Source organism: Rhinatrema bivittatum, chromosome 6, assembly GCF_901001135.1.
Source record: "Rhinatrema bivittatum chromosome 6, aRhiBiv1.1, whole genome shotgun sequence".
In the NCBI taxonomy this organism is placed as follows: Eukaryota; Metazoa; Chordata; class Amphibia; order Gymnophiona; family Rhinatrematidae; genus Rhinatrema; species Rhinatrema bivittatum.
The window spans coordinates 286,416,977-286,434,003 of NC_042620.1; the positions used below are offsets into that span (position 1 = coordinate 286,416,977).

At 46.8% G+C, this 17,027-nt stretch overlaps 1 protein-coding gene across 1 annotated transcript in view; it reads right to left on the reverse strand.

Annotated features, from left to right (window-relative positions):
* LOC115094716 overlaps positions 1–14,458 on the reverse strand; it is a 134,763-nt gene extending 120,305 nt beyond the window's left edge. The window contains exons 1-2 of the mRNA XM_029607971.1: positions 14,151–14,458; positions 8,583–8,647 (exon numbers count right to left, since the gene is read on the reverse strand). The gene's annotated coding sequence lies outside the window, so the exon portion shown is untranslated. The remainder of the gene's footprint in view (positions 1–8,582; positions 8,648–14,150) is intronic.
* Positions 14,459–17,027: the final 2,569 nt, after the last annotated feature.

The window sequence follows — 17,027 nt, forward strand, 5'->3', positions numbered from 1 at the left end:
GGGGTCTTGTCAGTTATTTCAGGGGACTCCACCACTCCCTGGGTGGTTCCCAGTTCTTTCAATTCATTAGGTGGTTTGTCCTGTCCGAAGAGCAGGAGGTCAGCAATTAGTTCATTCTCTCCCACTTGTGTGCAATTTGGCACCTGTATCAGGTCAAAACTGGGGTAGAAGGCAGAGAGGGGGAAAGCAGACAGTCACTCAGCAGTGCATGGTTTGGAGAAATGTATCCTTGAATGATACTAATGAAACAGGAGAGCTAGGGCATCCCAACAGAGAGGTTCCAATAAAAGCAAATGTAGTCCATGTACCTATATGTAAAAAATCACGTGAGCTAAAGATTTCCAAATTATCTCTAAGAACTGAAAAGCAGGTTGTTAATACAAACAAAAAACACACTTTGAAATGTCTGTATGCCAATGTCAGAAGTCTAAGTAGTAAGGTGGGAGAGTTAGAGTGTATAGCAGCAAATGATGAGATTGACATGATGGTGGAAGGAGGATAACCAATGGGACAGTGCTATATCAGGCTACAAATTATTAGAGATGTGAATCGGAACTGAAATCCGAACCGATTCTGGTTCCGATTCACATCTATAGAGATGTGAATCGGAACTGAAATCCGAACCGATTCTGGTTCCAATTCACATCTCTACAAATTATATCGCAATGATAGGATCAACTTGGTGGAGGTGTGGCACTTTATGTCAGAGAGGGTATAGAGTCCAACAGGATAAAGATCATACAAGAGACTAAATGCTCAGTAGAATCTATATGGGTAGAAATCCCATGTATGTTGGGTAAGAGTATAGTGATAGGAGTATACTACCGTCCACTTGGACAAAATGGTCAAACAGATGATGAAATGCTAAGAGCGATCAGGGAAGCTAACCAATTTGGCAGTGCAATAATAATGGGAGATTTTAATTACCACAAAAATATTCGTGTAATTTGTCCAGAATACAACGAAAGATGCAAAGTACTTCAAACAAACACGTTGTATTAAAATGATTTTTAACTTTCAGTGTGTCAGCTTTTTTTGTATTTTTCGTATATTTTTTTATTTTTTATGAAGGACCATCATAAAACCCATGGTTTGCAAACGTGTAAGCTTGTATTTTCAACCGCTATGGGTCAGTTTTAATCATCGGTCCATAAAACTGAATGCCCTTTTTATTAACTTTTTCTTTATGTTATTTTTACTTATTTTTCTTAAAAAATGTGGAACAGTACTTCCCTTTTGCTGGGGCTACCGCGCTGCCGCACAACTCCAATCCTTCTTGTTGGCGCTACTGCGCTGCCGCACAACTCCAGTCCTGCCGCACAAGTCCAGTCTTGGACTTGTGCGGCAGCGCCAACAAGAAGGATTGGACGTGCGGCAGTGCCAACAAGAAGGATTGGACTTGTGCGGCAGCGCAGTAGCGCCAGCAAAAAGGAAGTACTGTTCCACATTTAAGAAAAATAAGTAAAAATAACAAAGAAAAAGTTAATAAAAAGGACATTCAGGTTTATGGACCGATGATTAAAAGTGACCCATAGCAGTTGAAAATACAAAATTATTCATAGTTAAATCACAGGAGGATTGTGATACATTACAGGAGGACCTTGCAAGACTGGAAGATTGGGCATACAAATGGCAGATGAAATTTAATGTGGACAGGTGCAAGGTGTTGCATATAGGGAAAAATAACCCTTGCTGTAGTTATATGATGTTAGGTTCCATATTAGGTGCTACCACCCATGAAAAAGATCTAGGTATCATAGTGGATAATACTTTGAAATCGTCAGCTCAGTGTGCTGCAGCAGTCAAAAAAGCAAACAGAATGTTAGGAATTATTGGGAAGGGAATGGTTAATAAAACGGAAAATGTCATAATGCCTCTGTATTGCTCCATGGTGAGACTGCACCTTGAATACTGTGTACAATTCTGGTCACCGCATCTCAAAAAAGATATAGTTGCGATGGCGAAAGTACAGAGAAGGGCAACGAAAATGATAAAGGGAACGGAACAGCTCCCCTATGTGGAAAGGCTGAAGAAGTTGGGGCTGTTCAGTTTGGAGAAGAGACGGCTGAGGGGGATATGATAGAGGTCTTTAAGATCATGAGAGGTCTTGAACGAGTAGATGTGACTCGGTTATTTACACTTTCAGATAATAGAAGGACCAGGGGCATTCCATGAAATTAGCAAGTAGCACATTTAAGACTAATCAGAGAAAATTATTTTTCACTCAACGCACAAACTCTGGAATTTGTTGCCAGAGGATGTGGGTAGTGCAGTTAGTGTAGCTGGGTTCAAAAAAGGATTGGATAAGTTCTTGTAGAAGTCCATTACCTGCTATTAATTAAGTTGACTTAGAAAATAGCCACTGCTATTAGCAACGGTAACATGAAATAGACTTAGTTTTTGGGTACTTGCCAGGTTCTTATGGCCTGGATTGACCACTGTTGGAAAAAGGATCCTGGGCTTGATGGACCCTTGGTCTGGCCCAGTATGGCATGTTCTTATATTCTTATAGCAGAGCAAAGATGTCATCAGGAGGGGACGCCCCCGAGGTTCCCGCCATGACGTGTACAAGAGTGGCCCTTGGGCGCGCCTATGTCTGGGGTAAGATGGCGGTCGGCAGCACCCACGCTGTCCCTGGAACACCAGGCAGGTCGACAATCGCTGGCAGCGGTCGTCGTTCTCCCCAATACTGACAAGGCAGCAAAGAAAGAGGTTAGCATTAGTGGTCGCAGCCATCTGCGACCAACGGGCGTAATATTAAGAGGACGCAAATGCACCTTTGCCCATGGAATCACCTCTCGGGTGGCTGCCATCAACCCATGCACATATAGATAAGACCACACTGCTGGGCATATTGTTTCTGTCAATAATTGCACCTGCGCCTTCAGTTCTGAATGTGGATCTATCCACCGTTACCCAGATAGTGTTGTTGCCCCCAGAGAGGGATAAGTCCACCATGAAGTCCATGGCGATGTGAGTCCAGGGTTCATCCGGTATGGGTAAATGTTGTAGTTGGCCCCAAGGATGACCGGGCGGAGGTTTTTGTCTGGCACAGTTGGTACAAGCCGCTACAAAAGTGAAGGCGTCTTCTCTCATCGATGGCCACCAGTAGAATTTTTGCAGCTTTGCCAAGGTTCTCCGTTGACCGGGATGTCCAGCCAATTTAGAGTCATGAGCCCATGCTAGTACTTTCTTCCGGAGGTTAGCAGGCACAATGACTTGCCCACAGATACTGAGTGAGTGGCTGAAAGAATTACTCTCTCAGGTTCAATGATGTGTTGCGGAGCGTCAGACACATCTTCAGATAAGAAGGATCGAGATAGGGCATCCGCTTTAACGTTTTTATCTCCAGGTCGGTAATTTAAGATTAAATCAAACCTGTTAAAGAACAGGGACCATCTCGCCTATCTATGGATTGAGGCGCTGAGTGTGACGAAGGTATTCTAGGTTTTTATGGTCAGTAAAAACCGTAATCTTGTGTTGAGCACCCTCGAGCCAGGGTCTCCACTCTTCAAACGACATCTTTATCGCCAACAATTCTTTATTTCCGATTCCATAGTTCCTCACAGCCGGTGCGAATCGTCTAGATAAGAAGGAACATGGCTGCAGGATCTTGGAGTCACTTGTTTGACTTAATACAGCCCCTACGCCAACATCAGAGGCATCCACCTCGACAATAAAGGGACGTGTAGGATCCGGGTGATGGATATATGGCTTGCTGGAGAAAGCGCCCTTCAGCTTTTGAAAAGCGGTGACAGCCTCTATAGACCAATTGGCAACGTTAGCACCTTTCTTTGTCAGAGCTGTTAAAAGCACAGTTAGTGAGGAGTAATTTTTAATGAAGATTCTATAGTAGTTTGTGAATCCCAGAAACGTTCTGAGAGCCTTTAGACCAGTAGGTTGGGACCATTTCTGAATGCTCACCTGTGGCACCAGACATGCGGGGATCCGCAGTTTGTGATCCTGAATTGTTAGGCCTACTGAAAGCAAGTTTAGGGGTGTAGGGACCTGTCTGCTACAGGACACTTTCAATTCACCTCCCACTTTACTTCACGATCCTAAGCTCAGGAAAAAGACAATGTGTTCTCCTCAGAAATAGACTTTTATTTATCATATTTGGCAGGATATAGTATTTAGAAGACAACAATTCCTGACTCTAACATCCTGGCCACTAAGCACCAATTTACCCTAAGAAATTTCTGTACCATAAACCTTAGCTTGCTTAATATATTAATACTTATGGCTAACAATTACCCCTGGTCCCAACTTCAGGCGATATTCCTCTGTTCACCTCTGAAGCAGCTCTGGCTGGAGGTCTGAAAAATGTGGGCAGGGGAGAAGGCTGGCTTCCAGGTCTGGTACTGGCAGAGCTACCGGGCCCCTCTCTGCTCCTCACCGCCAAAGACTGCACATTCATTCGACCCCAGCAGGGCATCTCCTCTCTCCGGTCTTCTGGCCACACCTAGTCTTCTCCCTCCAGAATAACAGGGGGTGCTGGGCTGCTCTGGGTTTGCTCACCCTTGCTGCTTTCTCTTTATTTCCCCCCCCCCCATCTTATACCTTCCAGCTGATAATTATTCATAAACTCAGCATAATCACGTGGTGGGTGGAAGGTCTTTGCTACATTGCAGGTCTTTTCCCCCCTCCCCATTTCTTTGGGGGGGGCTTTGCTGCATCGTAGGTCTTTCCCCCCCCCCCCATTTCTTCGGGGGGAGGGAGTGCTGCCACGTCTGTATGCTAAGCTGTATGCCAGAGTCAGTATTTTCTCTGTCTTAGACTGCCCCCCTTCTTCCAAGGGTGCGGGTCTTTCTGACCTCTGGATTTGCCTTGGCTAGTCTCTGACTTTGGCTCATGAGCTTAAGTGGCTGCATTGTCCCTCTGCCTTGCTCTTATTTACTCAGTAACTGACAAACAGGCAGATCTTGACAGCAAAGTTTCTCTCCTTTAGCTGTGACAGTGTTTTGGCCTGTCAGTATATTTCTTGGCTATTATGATTCACATTTGGTGCATTCAGTGGTAAAACATGGGATATCTCCTTACTCTACCACATCGGTGACAGCAAAACCTGCGAGCGGGGCCTAGCCACAAGGCTGCTAAACCCACCAAGCTGTTTCGCTGCAGACTTGCACGTAGTACAGCACTCGAATGCCGCGGCGGTCCATACCAAAACCAGGGGGTATCGGTCCTGCACCCACTGAGTAGCTGTCTTCACTGACGAACCAGTTAGGGGAGCTCCAAAACCAGGCAAAATCTCTGACAACTCTCCTTCTGCTCCCATTCCCGCATTATGCTGGGGAGGGTGGGCTCAGCAAAAGCAGTAGGAAAAAACTCTTCCCGAGTCTCAAAGCACTGCTGACACAAGTTGGGGGGGGGGGGGGGACTCCAAGCTGAGATGCCTGAATATGGCAAGCAGCACAAACGTTAACACCTGCTAGCAGCATGCTCCCAAAGCATCCGACTACTGTGTGCCCAGCTGTGCGTCTGTACAAGCGAGCATGGACAGGGCAGCCAAAAACAAGGCCTGTCCAATAAGCACCCCAAAAAAAATATATACGCACAACACGTGGTCTGGTAGATGCCCACCTGAGTATCTAGCCGAGTGTCCACACCTAAGCACACACCTGGGCATGTAAGTGCGTGCCGATAGACAGTGTTTCATGGCAGACTTGTGCGCTGAAAAGTGCACGAATCCCGCCATGGCCTACTACGCAGCGTCTAAGCCAAGCCTGAGAGCGGGGCCTAGCCAAAAAGGCTGCTCAACCCACCAAGCTGCTACAACTCCTCCAGTTCCCTTGGAGGTGGGAATGGATGTCGGATTGGCACGGTGAGGCTCGGAGACCAGAAGGGGAATGGAAACCCTCACTCCTTCTTTTCTTTTATTTTTTTACTCCTTACCTGAAATCAGCCCATCCTGGCCGAGTATAGAGTTGGTCTCCGGCTGCAGGGGGAGAGGGGCAAAGGCCTTCACTTCCGCACTCAACTTCCTGCACTCATTAACCTCTCAACTGTTTCTTTCTCTACAGCTAAGTCCACACCAGAAAACCAGCTACCGAACTGAGGCACTGGTCTGAGGGAGGGATCCGCAGATATCACCTCAGGAAAACTCAACTGAGGGAGAGACTATAAGGTATCACCACAGGAGAACGGGGCGATTCTCCTTTTTTTTTTTTTTTTTAAAGCAATCCTCAGTAGGAGATGCACGTCCACCATCTGCTGGAGACAGAGAATACTGGCAGGCTGAGGTTGGTGCAGGGGTATATATACCATGACATCAGCTTTGTTCGGTTTCCATCTGCTGGTAGAGATGCATAACCCACTGATGTAGATTAATATGTCTGAATGCTAAAAAACTTGAGTTATCCGTTTAAATTAGAGATGTGCTTCAGGTAAAAATTTCGTTTTGGGCTTCGTTTCGGGGCCCCCCCCCTCGGGAATTTTATTTTTCCCGCGGTTCGGGTTTTTTTTTTCAGGGGCCCCGATTTTCGGGTTAGTGCGCACTATTGGGAGTTAACGCGCACTAACGCAAAAATACGCAATCGTTTTTCGGTTCTCCCGAACTATTCCAAATTAGGCAATTTTGTTGACATTGCCTAATTTGGGAAAAACGATTGCACATCCCTAGTCTAAATGGCTTTTAATATGGACCTCTGTATATGGTGCAAGAATGGAAAAACAGCAACATCACCATGCATCACAAAACAAACAATAAAACCAAGAAATATAAAATCATGATAATAAAACCATAGTAATAAAAAGAATAAATATTTCAAAACAGATGACTAGAATAACATCCAATAATTATTTTTTTAATTTTACTAAACACCAATAAAATACTTCAATAATTAAAACAAATAGGGCATCAAAATGGCAGATGAAATTTAATGTGGATAAGTGCAAGGTGATGCATATAGGGAAAAATAACCCATGCTATAGTTACACAATGTTAGGTTCCATATTAGGTATTACAACCCAAGAAAGAGATCTAGGCGTCATAGTGGATAACACATTGAAATCATCGGTTCAGAGTGCAGCGGCAGTCAAAAAAGCAAACAGAATGTTGGGAATTATTAGGAAGGGAATGGTGAATAAAATGGAAAATGTCATAATGCCTCTGTATCGCTCCATGGTGAGACCCCACCTTGAATACTGTGTACAATTCTGGTCGCCGCATTTCAAAAAAGATAATTGCGGTGGAGAAGGTACAGAGAAGGGCTACCAAAATGATAAGGGGAATGGAACAGCTCCCCTATGAGGAAAGGCTAAAGAGGTTAGGACTTTTCAGCTTGGAGAAGTGACGGCTGAGGGGGTATATGATAGAGGTGTTTAAAATCATGAGAGGTCTAGAACGGGTAGATGTGAATCGGTTGTTTACTCTTTTGGATAATAGAAAGACTAGGGGCACTCCATGAAGTTAGCATGTGGCACATTTAAAACTAATCAGAGAAAGTTCTTTTTTACTCAACACACAATTAAACTCTGGAATTTGTTGCCAGAGGATGTGGTTAGTGCAGTTAGCGAAGCTGGGTTTAAAAAAGGATTGGATAATTTCGTGGAGGAGAAGTCCATTACCTGCTATTAATTAAGTTGACTTAGAAAATAGCCACTGCTATTACTAGCAATGGTAACATGGAATAGACTTAGTTTTTGGGTACTTGCCAGGTACTTATGGCCTGGATTGGCCACTGTTGGAAACAGGATGCTGGGCTTCATGGACCCTTGGTCTGACCCAGTATGGCATGTTCTTATGTTTAGGATAAAAAAAATATCCCCCACTCTCCACACCTGTGAATTTTTTTATTTCCAGTCACATTGAGATTGTCATGGATTAGTTGGGGAGAAGAAGGGTGCAAACGTTACTGCAGCCACACTGGGCTTTTACTTGTGTGCCTTAGGTGGAAGAAGAGGGTCTAGCAGCTTTGCTAGGCTTTTCTGTCTGTCCCATAGGTGGGAGGGGAGCTGCCAACGGCCCTGCCGGGCATCTTACTGTTTTGCCACAGGCAGGAGGGGATCTACTAGCAATACAACTTCCCAGTTGTAGTAGTGTCACTGTTGGCTATGAAGTTAAACCGCAACTCTTTCTGGTTAGGTTTGGAGAAGCAAGCTACTGACGAGTGCAAAGATAGCTGCTGTGCTGGACTGCAGGATTAACATCCGCACAATTTCCAGACATTTTAACCCTCTGTCTAATTCTGCTTTGAATTTCCTTACTGTCTGGAGAAAATCTGGAGAGTTGGCAGCTGTACTCTCAGCCTGCAGGCCTATTTCTTTTACAGGGCAGGGAGGTTTTAGACACTAGATGGGTCCCTTTTCAGACCAAAAGGACCTCTCCCACATGCCTATCCTTTTCATATTCTTCAATATTCCACTTATTAGCCATAAAAACAGGAAAAAATATTGGGATTTTAATCAAAGAAAGGAAAAAAAAATACTCAACCATTGAAAAAAAAAAAAAGTGTAAATCCTTCCCTTTGAGAGAGGAGCTAAGCTGGGGCTGCTATTGCAGCCCATGGCAGATGGTTTAGGGGGAGAAAAATAAAATACTAAATAGATAAATTAATTGACAAGGAAAAAGAACAATTTACCTTTGGGTGAGCAACAGCCGCAAGTCTCTCCTCCAAAGAATCCTCTCTCTCACTAGGAACTAAGTCTTACAAACAAACAAAAAACAAAGACAAAAAAAGGGGGAAACAAATTAATTCTCCCCAAAAATCCTCCTAGAAAACCTGCTTCTACTCAACAAAGCAACCCCCGCAGCCGCAGGGCTAGTAGGGCTACTGGGAACTCTAGGAGTAGCTGCAGCAGTGGCAGGAGAGGGAGTAAAGAAACTAGTTTCCTCTCCAAAAACCACTGCCACCACGCCCACTCCAGACTTACCTTCCACAAGGTTTCCCCAAACAGAGACTCATCTGAAATCTGCAAATAGAGAACAAAATAAGTCTCCCTACACATGGGGAGATGCAGCCCTCGGCCCCTGCTAGGTAAGCAGCCTGTACGGCCCGCCTGATTGGCCCACAACAGGCCAGTGGGATGCCTCCTCCCTTCTGCCTGCTGGCGTGGCCAGGAAGAGGGTAGAAATCTCTGAAACGCCCATGGGGGCAAGATAACATGGAAGTTCCAGCAGCGCACAGCAGAAGCAGGATGTGGCATGGATGGAAAAAGAAGTTCCATTGGTCACAGGTGCCCTAAGGAAGAGGTTGCTGCTGCTGCTGCTGGTGGGTTCAGGGTGAGGAGGGGCATGTGTTTGAGTTTATATGTGAGTAGGCATATGTTTGGGAGGGAGGGATTGCATGAGAGTGGGCATATGTGTGGGGGGTGAGGAAGTGTACGTGAGTAGACTTGTGTGTATGTGCGTGGGGGAGGAAGGGATTATATGTGAGTGGGCAAGTGTGTGGAGGGAGGGATGTAAGTGAGGAGGTGCATGTATATATGAAAATTGGTTCTTACCTGATAATTTTCGTTCCTGTAATACCACAGATCAGTCCAGAGAAGTGGGTTGTGTATCCCTACCAGCAGGTGGAGTCAGAGTGCAAAACTTTGGGCACTGCCATATATACTAGAGTGCCCCCTGCAGTCCCTCAGTATTGGCCTGTACCCAAGCCACACTAATATCACTAACAAACCTACAAGGTTGAACCCAAATCAACTGCCAACCTCGTTGCCCACATTAACAAATTCGAACCCAAATCAACCATAACAAAACCTGCTCCATCGAGCATATCTGCAAAAACTAAGCTCCATGCAAAAAACACAGCAAACTTCAAGCAAAAGGCAGTCTTTCGGTATCTGAAGAAAGGGGTGGGCCTCTGGACTGATCTGTGGTATTACAGGAACGAAAATTAGCAGGTAAGAACCAATTTTCATTTCCTGAACCTACCCAGATCAGTTCAGAGAAGTGGGATGTACCCAAGCCACCCTACACTGGGCAGGAACCCGAAAGACCCACGCGCAGAACACTCTCACCAAAGGACGACTCCCCGGACGCGTTAACGTCCAGTCAATAATGTTTCGTGAAAGTGTGTTGTGAGGACCACACCGCAGCCTTACAGATCTCCTGGGGCGACAGGAGCTGACACTCCGCCCAAGAAGTAGCCTGGGCCTAGGTGGAATGAGCTCTGAGACTCGAAGGCACTTGTCGCCCCCGGGCTATGTAAGCGGAGCTGATTGCCTCCTTAATCCAGCGCGAAATGGTCGCCTTAGAAGCCTTGTCCCCCTTTTTTGGACCCCCAAAGAGGATGAACAAATGATCCGAATGACGGAAGTCATTGGTAACCTCCAGATAGCGTAATAAAGCTCGCCTCACATCCAAAAGATGCAGGTCCTTGTCCTGAGAGGAGCCCCTAGACCATTGAGGGAAACCCAGAAGCTCCACCGCCTGATTGACATAAAAGGCCGAGACAACTTTGGGAATAAAAGAAGGAACTGAATCTCCAGTTTACGGTCTTGCATGTCCTTTAACGCTGCAGAGCGCACTATGGGTATTGTGGTCTTCTTTGTGACCGCCGAGATGGCCGAGTCCACCTTTGGAATCTTCAGGAGATTCAACACCTCCGGTGATAGGGGATAGAGCTTCGCCATTGCCCTACCAACCTTCAAACCCGCATCCGGAGTATCCCACACCCGGTTCACGAGCTTGTGGACTTTCTTAGGCAGAAGGAACGAGGTTGTCGGTCCCCGTATTCCATCAAGGACTGGATTAACCCCTTCACTATCGGATTCCTCCTGGGTAACCTTAAGGCCCAGGACGTCCAACATCTGAGGAATCAGCGGACGCAGCTCGTCACGTTTGAAAAGATGAACAACACTGGGATCATCCCCTTCCGCCAGCGGGAGGTCGTCCCCATCCGCGTTGTTGTGGTCCGTGTCCCACAGATCAGGATTCGGGTCCGGATCCATCCCGGGCGCCGGCCCTGTCGGAGCCGATCCTGTATCAAGGTCTGGTTCCTGATAACCCCGGCTGATGTCATCTACCTGACGAGGGCGCTCTGCAGGACGAGGCGGAGCGTCTGCGGACCTTTCCTGCTTCCGGGGTGGCTCAGTGGGATCTTCCGCCTGCCCGGGTCTTTTCGCTGCTGCTTGTCTGCTTGCTAAGAAAGCCTGATGCATGATTAGAACAAACTCCGGGAAAAAAGCCTCCGGGACCACCCCCCCATCCGGGGGTCCCAGTGGTGCCGGTTCCCCAGCCCCCAGAACAGGATTCTCACCCATGGGGCACAAAACGGGAGAGGATTCCTCCCCCCGCGAACCGCGGTGAGATTCACCCCCCCACGAGGGGGGGCCCCCGACTCGGATGAGCCTGCTAACTCGGAGGAGCAAGAGGAGCAAAGGGATGTCGCGTTTAAGGCCTGCCCGCGTGCTCCACACATGCGGCAGGCAGCCGATTTGGTTCGCGGCGCCATGTCACAAGAAACTGCGAGCGGAGGAGAAGCCTAGTCCGGACCGCCGTGTGCGCTGCCTGTGGCGCGGGAAAACTCTATAAACCAGACGAAAAGGTCACGACGCAGCAACTGTGCAGTTCCACCCGTTGGTGCTGAAAACGCGGTCCGGGCACGGCAGACTTACCCCCTCACTTCATCAACACTTCGGAGCCCCGGGAGCGGAAGAACCGAAGCTCCAATCCCAACCGGCTGCCCCAGCCGACTCCTTACCTCAGATGAAAGTTGCCTGCAAGATTCACACTTTTTTTTTTTTAAACTGAACTTTATGGAGCCAGCTCAAGCAGGGATCGAGGAAGCAGCTTCAGGGAGCTCCCTCGAAGAATAGGAGCCCCTAGTCTTTACTCCCCGAGCTGAATTAGGCGAAACTCAATCAGGAGTTCCCAACCCCCCGGACACCCGGCTTCCACCGAGGGATGGCCCACGAAGGTGCCTAACACCTCAGGAAGCAACGAAAGGGAAAAAGAAGAAAGAAAAACCAAAATTTGTATCTAACTACACTGAAAACAACAAAATAACTAAGTCTGCAGGTAGTGCACCTCTACCAACTGCTGGAGACAGAGAAGTACTGAGGGACTGCAGGTGGCACTCTAGTATATATGGCAGTGCCCAAAGTTTTGCTCTCTGACTCCATCTGCTGGTAGGGATACACAACCCACTTCTCTGGACTGATCTGGGTATGTTCAGGAACTGAGGGTGTGTATGGGGGAAGGAGTATATATGAGAAGGCGTGTGCCTGTTGCGAGGGAGTATATATAAGGGAGTGTGGGGCGAGGTAGTAAATGTGAGGGGCCATGTATTAATGTAGAAAGGAGGGAGTATAACTGAGGGGTCGTGTAGGGGGAAGGCATATAAGAACATAAAAACATGCCATACTGGGTCAGATCAAGGGTCCATCACACCCAGCATCCTGTTCCCAACAGTGGCCAATCCAGGCCATAAGAACCTGGCAAGTACCAAAAACTAAGTCTATTCCATGCTACTGTTGCTAGCAATAGCAGTGGCTATTTTCTAAGTCAACTTAACCAACAGCAGGCAATGGACTTCTCCTTCAAGAACTTATCCAATCCTTTTTCAAACACAGCTACACTAACTGCACTAATGAGGGTGCTTGTGGGGGGAAGAGAAAATATGTGAGGGGACATGGTGCATGTGGAGGGGGAGGGAGTATATGTGAGAGAGCATGGGTGGGGGGAGGGAATGTGTGATTGAGAGTGTGTGTTGGGGCAGAATGTTTGTGAGTGGTAATGTGTGTAGGGAGCAGGAATTATAAGTGAGGGTGTATGAGGAGAGGAAGGAAATCTATGTCAGGAAGCATGTGTATGTATGTGTGTGTGTGTGGGGGAAGTATATTTGAGGGGGCATGTGTTTGTGTGTGTGTGTGTGGGGGGGTGAGTATACGTGAGGAGGCATGTGTTTATGGGGGAGAGAGTATATCTGAGGGGGCATATATGTGGGGGAAGGGAGTAAATAGTATATGAAGGGACATTTGTGTGTGTGGTGGGAGGGAATATATCTGAGGGGCATATGTTGGGGAAGAGGGAATATATATGAGGGAGCATGTGTGGAGGGGAAAGGAATGTGTGTGGGGGAAGGAGTATATGTGAGGGTGTGTGTGTGTGTGTGTGGAGGGGAGGGAATACATGTGAGGGGGTGTTTGTGTGTGGAGAGGAGGGAGTATTTGTGAAGGGGTGTTTCTATATAGAGGAGGTAGTACATGTGAATGGGTGTGTATATAAGGAAGAGGAGGGAGTGTATGTGAATGGGCATGTGTTGGGAAGGAGTGTATGTGAGCAGACATGTGTATGGGGGGGGGGCATTGGGAGTGTATGCAAGGGGATGTGTGTGTGAAAATGAACATGCGAGTGTGTGTGTATGAAAGAGGAGAAAGTTTGTGTATATACTGCTTGACTTGCCCCCCCTCATGCCCACCCTGTTACTCGAAAATCTCTGGTATGATCATCAGCCTGCCCTCATCCACCTTTATATGGGGCCAGAAGAAAAATGGTGCTACCATCCCTGGCCAGGGAAATGTTTGGAGGCAGGATTGTTTTGAAGGGAGAGATCTGTTGTGTAGGAAGGTTTTGAAGGCTGGATCACCTGGCAGGGAGTTTCGGGAGGTGGACTGGAAAAAATTGGCTGTGGAGGATAAGAAAGGGGGAATAACCGAAGACTGGAGGATGTAAAAGAAGAGCTGGGCAAAAAGGGGTCAGCTGGGAGAACGTGAGAAGGGTTGGAAGGGAGGAGGCGAGTCTGGGAAATGAGAGAGAGAATCATTTGAGAGGTTATAAATAAAGGCTTGGGGTAAGGGGATCAGTTCGGAGAATGCAAAAAAAGGCTGACGTATGTTGGGGGGGTTTCTGAAATGGGTGCAGGTTGAGAAAGGGGGCACGATAGCTGGAGTGCAAGAGGGGGGAAATGGAATGATTGTTGAATGGGGACTAAGTCCCCTGTTAATTTGTTTTGGCCATGGTCTGGGTACATATGATTTTTCAACTGCTACAATGGGATCACACTGACTAAAACTTTGTGAAACCCTACCCTACACCAAGCTCTGCAAGAGCTCAGCGCCGACAAAAAAAAAAAAAATGCTAAACAGATTTTTAGTAAAGTCACCAGAAAGAGCTCTCAGTAGGCTTACAAACAAGTCACAAATTGCTTTCTATCCTTATCAAGGATCGAATCGCAAGCAAAAAAAATATAAATTTGTAGTCCTACCTGCCCAGGACTACAATTAAGATGGCCACGGCTGCTCTTTTTGAGAAGCCTGGGATGTCCTCGCTCACTAGGACCATTGGTGTCTATTGTGTGCCTGCGAACGGGCAGCCTGGTCTGCAAATGCAAGAGACTCCTTACTCTGAATACTCCAGAGCTTCATACGTGGTTTGCTCAGCCCCTGCTGTCCAGCAACGTTTTGTTGTCTGTCTCACTGCCGCCGGTGCTCACTTCCGGTTCAGTATTTCAGAAGCCAGTGAATACGATCTACTTGCTGCTCCTCCTTAAAAGAACAATGGACATCTCTAGATTCTTCAATCTTATCTCTTAGTGCCTCCACGACAACAAATACTTGCTTAACGTGCCTCTTAGTCTTAACGTGCCTCTTAGTCTTAGTCTCAGTCTCTTTTCTGGCTACCATACTTATGTAGCCTGAAACTGTCCCCTTCTGACCAGGTAATGTAAATAATGTAAATAATAATAATAATAAAAGCCAAGGCTATATCACTAAAGCTTTTCTGTCATTCTCTGTCTATTAGGACAAAAGCTGCTTCTTCAATTAGGATGTTAAAACCAAGATATATATGTTGGTCCTATTGTCATTTTGTTCCTGAAGTGAGAATAAAACAACTTTTTGACAGTTTTTCATTTAGTCATGCCCAGCTTGAATGTACATAAATTGGGAGTGCAGCTGTGCTAAGTATCATTAGACCCCTCTGAGGGAAGCATCATAGAGCATAAGAAGTTGCTACTTTGGGTCAGACCAAGGGTCCATCAAGCCCAGCATCCTGTTTTCAACAATAGCCAGTCCAGGTTACTAGTACCTGGTAAGTACCCAGCCATTAAATTGATCCCATGCTACTAATGGCACTAATAAGCAGTGGCTATTCCCCAAGTCAATTTGACTAATAGCAGTTTATGGGCTTCTTCTCCGGGAACTTGTACAAATCTTTTTTTATTTAAACTCAGCTAAACTAATTGCCTTAACCACATGTTCTGGCAATGAATTCCACAGCTTAATTGTGCATTGAATGGAAAACAATTTTCTAAGATTTGTTTTAAATGCGCTACTTACTAACTTCATGGAGTGTCCCCTAGTCCTATTATCTGAATGTAACCCTTTGCTAGGGTTTTTTGGTTCCCCTCATAGAAACATCGAAATGACGGCAGAAGAAGACCAAACGGCCCATCCAGTCTGCCCAGCAAGCTTTCGCACTTTTTTTTTTTCTCATACTTATCTGTTACTCTTGGCCCTTAGTAACCTTTTAGTTCTATTTCCCTTCCACCCCCACCATTAATGTAGAGAGCAGTGTTGGAACTGCATCTAAGTGAACTAGCTTAATTAGTTAGGGGTATTAACCGCCGCAATAAGCAAGCTACACCCATGCTTATTTGTTTACCCAGACTATGTAATTCAGTCCTTGTTGGTTGTTGTCTGTATATAAATCCCCTTTTCTTCATTCCCCCTGCCGTTAAAGCAGAGAGCTATGCTGGATATGCATTGAAAGTGAAGTATCAGTCTTTCTCCCCTGCCGTTGAAGCAGAGAGCTATGCTGGATATGCGTGAAGTATCAGTCTTTCTCCCCTGCCGTTGAAGCAGAGAGCTATGCTTGATATGCATTGAAAATGAAGTATAAGGCTTATTTGGTTTGGGGTAGTAACTGCCGTAAACAAGCAAGCTACTCCCCGCTTTTTTTGTGAATGCAAATCCTTTTTTCCACATTTCCTCTTGCTGTTGAAGCTTAGAGCAATGTTGGAGTCGCATTAACTGTGGGTATGTTTATTGAATAAGGGTATTATCTCTAGGTAGTAGCCGTCATTCCCGCGAGCCACCCACTCTTCATTCACATCCTCTAGACTTTATGGATCCACAGTGTTTATCCCACACCCCTTTGTAGTCCTTCACAGATCTGGTCTTCACCACTTCCTCCGGAAGGGCATTCCAGGCATTCACCACCCTCTCAGTGAAGAAATACTTCCTGACATTGGTTCTTAGTTTTCCTCCCTGGAGTTTTAAATCGTGACCCCTGGTTCTGCTGATTTTTTTCCAACAGAAATGGTTTGTCGTTATCTTTGGATCATTAAAACCTTTCAAGTATCTGAAAGTCTGTATCATATCTTTCCGTCGATAGCAGGTCTGAATTAGCCATGCTGTCATGGGAACTGTCAATCAGGCCCGGGAGGCGGAGCTTCCAAAGCGATGTCAGAGCTTTGCTCTGAGGCTGTGCATGGTTTCCCGCGCTTGGATCAAGTCTCCTCAGTCTTTTTTATCCGCGCGCAAGATCGCACGTGGAGCTCCAGACCACCTCAGTTTTTGTGTAAAAAAAACCCCCCAAAAAAACAAAAGGAGAATGAAGGACAGGAAAGACCCTCGTCCCTCAGGCTTTAAGCCTTGCACCTGCGGTAAGGTGATGGCCCGGACGGATGGACACGTCAGGTGCTATTGGTGTCTGGGCCTAGACCATCCGATAGCCACCTGCTCCCACTGCGGCAAAATGTCTCCATGGGCACGACGGCAGAGAGCCGACAAGATGGAGGCCCTAAAATTACGCCGGGGTGGATCGTACGCCCCCCCTCTGAGGCACGATCATCGCCGGGACCGGCCTCAACGGCGCCACCCCAGCAACATCGAGCGGCCTCGGTTGAGCCGTCTACTTCTAGGCCTGAAGACCATCCCAGACAGGACAGGCGTCCGGAGACATCCAGAGGCAGAGATCCTACTTGGGACCGAGTAAAGAGTCGAAGGGAGTCATCTGCGTCGACAAAGCGGCCACTAATTGAGCAGGGGGCTCAAAGGCCTTCGACGCAGAGTGCCACGGCGCAGCCTGGGTCTAACTGCTCGATCGATGCGCCACAGACGACGCACTTTGTACCATCGTG